Source organism: Desmodus rotundus, chromosome 2 (genome assembly GCF_022682495.2).
Source record: "Desmodus rotundus isolate HL8 chromosome 2, HLdesRot8A.1, whole genome shotgun sequence".
Taxonomy (NCBI): Eukaryota; Metazoa; Chordata; class Mammalia; order Chiroptera; family Phyllostomidae; genus Desmodus; species Desmodus rotundus.
In genome coordinates this window covers 201,851,822-201,857,612 of record NC_071388.1, presented here as the reverse complement: position 1 = coordinate 201,857,612, position 5,791 = coordinate 201,851,822, and the positions used below count along the sequence as shown (strand labels likewise).

General features: G+C 43.3%; 1 non-coding gene across 1 annotated transcript; it reads left to right on the top strand.

Annotated features, from left to right (window-relative positions):
- Positions 1 to 1,023: 1,023 nt before the first annotated feature.
- Positions 1,024 to 1,102, top strand: LOC112308131 (small nucleolar RNA SNORD55/SNORD39). Its single transcript, XR_002975131.1, has one exon. It is a non-coding gene; the product is annotated as a small nucleolar RNA SNORD55/SNORD39 (small nucleolar RNA).
- The last annotated feature ends 4,689 nt before the right edge of the window (positions 1,103 to 5,791 follow it).

Sequence of the window (5,791 nt, the reverse complement as noted above, 5' to 3'; positions counted from 1 at the left end):
CCTCAATAATGGAAAAGAAAATATGCTTACAGTGAATCAAAAGACACGCAGAGATTAAAAGTAAATGGATAGAAAAAGATATTCTAAGTGGAATATTAAGCAGCAGAAAGAAAGAAGGAACTCCTACCCTTCATGACAGCATGGATGGAACTGGAGAGCATTATGCTAAATGAAAGAAGCCAGGCGGTGAAAGACAAATACCATATGATCTCACCTATAAGTAGAACCTAATCTACAAAACAAACAAACAAACAAGCAAAATAGAACCAGAGACATGGAAATAAAGAACAAACTGACAGGGGACCAGAGGGGAGGAAGGAGGTGGGTAATGGGGGAAAACAGGGGAAGGGGCAGGTCAAGGAACATGTATAGAGGACCCATGAGCATGGACAATGGGGTGGGGATTGACTGTGGGGGGTGGGGAGGGTGGGCAGGGCAGGAGAGAGAAATGGGGAAAAATGTGGGACAACTATGATTGAACAATAATAAAAAAAGATTGAAAAAGAAAGAAAGAAGGGGTAGCTATCCTTACATCAGATGAAATAAACTTCAAGCCAAAGACTGTAAGAGGAGACAAAGACAGTCATCTTAAAATGATTAAAAGGTCAATCCAACAAGAGGATATAGCATTTATAAGTATCTATGCACCCAACATAGGAACACCTAAATATACAAAGCCAACATTAGCCGACCTGAAGGAAGAAACTGACAACATTTCAATAATAGTAGGGGATTCAATATCCCACTTTGAACAAAGGATAGATCATCCAGACAAAAACCAATAAGGAAACATAACGTGGGTATTAAAATACACATTAGAGTGGATGGACTTAACAGACATTTACAAACATTCTGTCCATCAGCAACAGAACACACGTTCATCCCAAGCACACATGAAACATTGTCCAGGATAGGTCATATGTTAACACCAAATAGTCAAAATTAACATCGCCATTGGGCCGCTGATGGGGCTGTGAGGATACCAGCATGGCTGTGGGGGGCAAGGGTGTGGGCTGGGCCACATGCGATGATGACATCTTGGCACTGCTGTATACTCCTGAGTGCTCACTGGGGAAGCCAACCTTGAAGAGCTGAGCATGCCGCCTGCCCAGTGTGGAGTTCTGGAGCTGTGACAGCAAGTCCTGCATCCAAGTAGCTCAATATTCTGTCTCCAACTCCTATATACAGGCATCTCTTGGGACAACTGGCACAAGCACCATAAGACCCAGGGCAAGAGAAAACCCTACCACACAAAGCAAAAAATGAGCTGGGATACCCTCCTTCTGACACTAAGACCAGCCCTCACTATATACCGTGTGTAGGGGAGTCAGCAATAAGTACTTTGAGTCTGAAAGCTGCAGCTTCTCTTGGGGCTCCCAGGGTCATACAAGCAAACACAGGGGCTATTGACATTGTCTATATGCATCTGACGATGAACTGGACCACACCAAGCCCCTAGCAGAGAACAGCATTGTGATTATTCACAGCACACCACACCAACAGTGGTATGAGTCCCACCAGGCACTTCCCTGGGCCACAAGACACGGGCCAGGCTGATTCCTGAAAAGGAAGAGATTTTAAACAAAGAAAAGATCAAAGAAAATTCAGAAGAAATATGATGAAAGGAAAAGCAGTGCCAAGATCAGCAGTCTTCTAAAGGAATGCTTCCAGCAGGGCAAGCTTCTTGCATGTCTCACTTCAAGACCAGGCCAACGTGGCTGCGCAGATGGCCGTGTGCTGGGGGGCATGGAGCTGGGGCTGTAAGGGAGGAAAATCAAGGCCCAGAAAGCAAATAAATCCTCTTCCCTCCTGTCTTAGCTCATGGAATAAAGGTGTTTGTTGTTCTAAAAAAATTAACATGGCCCGTAATTGGACTAATCAACAGCATGTACCTCCTGATGTTAGGCACTAAAAAGGCAATCTTGTTTCTATTGTTTTCCTGCCAACAAAGCATAACTTGAATCTAACCATAAGGCACCATCAAACACACACGAATTACACTCTATGAAGTAACTGATCTGTTCTATTGTTATCTGTTTTTCCTACGAAGGACTTGATTGTGGAACTGGCAACATCTGCTGATGTCTGTGAAGTTAGACAATGTCTCATTCATGTTAATTCCTTGGTTTTGATAAAATTTCCATGGATATTTAACAAAATTCTGTATTTTAAGAAAATATACACTGTAGTAACTAGGGGTCTAGGGTATCAGGTGTGCAATTTCCTTTTAAAGAGTTAAGAAACAAATAATAGTAAGAGACAGAAAATAATAAGGAGGAGAAAGAAGGAGAAAGAGGGATGATGGAGAAGGAAAGAGAGAATAAAATGATGCCGGGTGAGGGCACCCGAGGATTTTTGTGCTCTTCTTACAACTTTTTTTTTTTAATATATTTATTGATTATGCTATTACAGTTGTCCCATTCCCCCCCCACACTCCACTCCATCCTGCCCACCCCCTCCCTCCCACATTCCCCCCTATAGTTCATGTCCATGGGTCATACTTATAAGTTCTTTGGCTTCTACATTTCCTACACTATTCTTACCCTCCCCCTGTCTATTTTCCACCTATCATCTATGCTACTTATTCTCTGTACCTTTCCCCCCCTCTCCCTTTCCCACTCTCCTATTGACACCCCTCCATGTGATCTCCATCTCTATGGTTCTGTTCCTGTTCTGGTTGTTTGCCTAGTTTGCTCTTGTTTTTGTTTTAGGTGTGGTCGTTAATAACTGTGAGTTTGCTGTCATTTTTGCTGTTCCTATTTTTGATCTTCTTTTTCTTAGGTAACTCCCTTTAACATTTCATGTAATAAGGGCTTGGTGATGATGAACTTCTTTAACTTGACCTTATCTGAGAAGCACTTTATCTGCCCTTCCATTCTAAATGATACCTTTCCTCGATACAGTAATCTTGGATGTAGGTCCTTGCGTTTAATCTTGGGTAATGTAATTATGATGTGCCTTGGTGTGTTCCTCCTTGGGTCCAGCTTCTTTGGGACTCTCTGAGCTTCCTGGACTTCCTGGAAGTCTATTTCCTTTGCCATATTAGGGAAGTTCTCCTTCATTATTTGTTCAAATAAGTTTTCAATTTTTTGTTCTTCCTCTTCTCCTTCTGGCACCCCTATAATTCGGATGTTGGAATGTTTCGAGATGTCCTGGAGGTTCCTAAGCCTCTCCTTATTTTTCCGAGTTCTTGTTTCTTCATTCTTTTCTGGTTGGATGTTTGTTTCTTCCTTCTGGTCCACACCGTTGATTTGAGTTGCAGTTTCCTTTGCTTCACTATTGGTTCCCTGTACATTTTCCTTTGTTTTTATTTGCATAGGCTTCATTTTTTCATCTACTTTTCGAACAGATTCAACCAATTCTGTGAGCATATTGATAACCAGTGCTTTGAACTGTGCATCCGATAGGTTGGCTATCTCTTCGTCGCTTAGTTGTATTTTTTCTGGAGCTTTGAAGTGTTCTGTCATTTGGGCCATTTTTTTTTTTTTTTTTTGGTCTTGGTGCTTCTGTTACTTTAAGGGGCGGAGCCTTAGGTGTTCACCGGGGCGGGGTAACGCTGGTCGCCGTGCTGTGACACTGTACGTGGGGGAGGGGCCGAGAGGGAGCAATGGCACCCGCCTCACTCTGCGGATTTCAGTCTTTCACTCCGATACCCACAATCAAACTGGGCCCCTCTGGTGCTGGTTCCCGAGTGGGTGGGCCTGTGCACACTCTAGGCCCCTGTGGGTCTCTCCAACGACCTCTCTCGTGAGGCTGGGAGTCTCTCCTGCTGCTGCCCCAACCCCCACGGGCGCTTTCAATCAGAGGTTTGAGGCTTTATTTCCCGAGCTGGGGCCCTGGGTTGCGCAGTCTGCTTCACTCCCTGCCGTTCGCCCGGTTTATCTGTGTGCGAATGTGGGGTCCCGGGGTGCTACCCACTGCTCTGCCTGCCCCGCTCTCCCCCACTCTGAGTCTGGCCCTCTCGGTTCATCCACACAAATGTGGGGCCGCAGGGTCTGCTAGTGCTTGGACTGCCTGCCCCGTTCATCCCACACTCCGCCAGTCTCAGTCCTGCCACGGCCACGCGAGTCCTCTCCACCCTGGTGCCCCTCTCCACCCCTTCTACCGGTCTGGATGAATGTTTATTTTGTATTTCCTTGGTGTTGGACCCCCTTGCCGTTCGATTTTCTGTCAGTTCTGGTTGTGCGAGGAGGCGCAGTGTGTCTACCTATGCCGCTATCTTGGTTCTCCTTCTTACAACTTTTATGTAAGACTGAACAGTACGTCAAACACAGAAGCAAAAATAAACATTTTCAATGGGGAAAAACTATGATCCAGGTGCTGAGGAAACCCCATATTGCAAAAGTTGAAAAGTGCCTGTGTGGGAATCACATCCACGTGTCCATTTAACTTTCCAGCTTGACCAGTGGAGAAGATGGATTGGCCATTCGGAGCCCATTAGTAATTGTAAGTTTAATCAGAGGATGACACCAATTAAAGCTGCTGCTCCATATGTGGTCTCCTTATTAGAACAAGTCAATAAAGCCCTTGGGACCTGGCAGGTAGCTAATGATTTGTTGTTGTTTTTCAATGCTTCTGAAGAACAGCTATTAGAGATTACAGTATGAATGACAACCCTTCCTTGAGGTAATAGAAACCACCCAGCTTTGTCCTAGGTAAACGTTTTGACCATCAGACACTGTTTCAAATCAATGAGGACATGGCATGGGTATTGGAAGATAGAAATTTTTATAACCACTTTGGCCTTAGGATAATTGCAGATATGAGGACTGAAACATCAACCATATTTCCTTTTTTTAGTGTGTTAAGTATGTATTTATACATTTAACTAATTTCCTTTTTAGTTCAACTCCTTGTATTAATATCAGATTTACTACTAAAAATAGTGTCACCACTTTGTTCGTAGTTCATGCCATCATGGGACTGCCCCCGAGGTAGAAGAGAAATGGTCGTTCCTTCTGAAGGAGAAGAGGCTGCTGGAGTTGAAGGAAGATGCCGAGGCTCATGGAGCTTTCACCTCCTTGGGAAGAAGGTGAGGGTATTTTCAGTTGTATGAGTGAGAGCTGAATTTTAGTGAGATTTTTTTTTAAGCCTAAGAATGAGGAAAATGATGTGTGGGATTATTCCATGTCTAAAGGGAGACCGTGGGGGACATTTGTCACTCCTGTCTGCCTGGCATCTAAATGGTGAATTGTAGAAGAATGATTAAAACCTGAGGTTATTCGGGGAGCATTTGTGGTTGGCTGCCACAGATTTGTGCATTCAAAAGAAAAGAAAGGCCTCGCCAGCTGGTGGGGTAATTTTGGTTGCGTCCTCTACCTCTTAATTACTATTTCCCAAGACTGTTTTGAACATTACTAGTAACTTTATAAATTACCCAATATAATTTCAATAAATCTATCCAATAAATAGATTTCAATAAGTCTTATTAACATCTTCAAGGTGTTAATTCCTTTAACCTTAGTTGTATTCAAGAATACAAACTAAGCTACTGTAACAAAGAATCTCACAAGTAGAATTTTTTTTGGTCATGTAAGAGTTAAGATGTATATAATTTGGAGCTGCCAGTCAACTCATCTCCGCAGCCTCTTGGGAGAAATCAGAATCCTATCTAAATGTTCACGTCTTGTTTTAGTCTTTGTATTTGGAGCTGGATCGCTACCACCATGTCCTTATTCCACCTTGTAGCAGGGGGAGGAGAGTCTCGTGAAAGGCAAGCAATTTCTTTGTAAAGAAGGGATGTAGACATTTCAGGAATCATTTATTATTTTGCATTTGATTTTTGAGGATT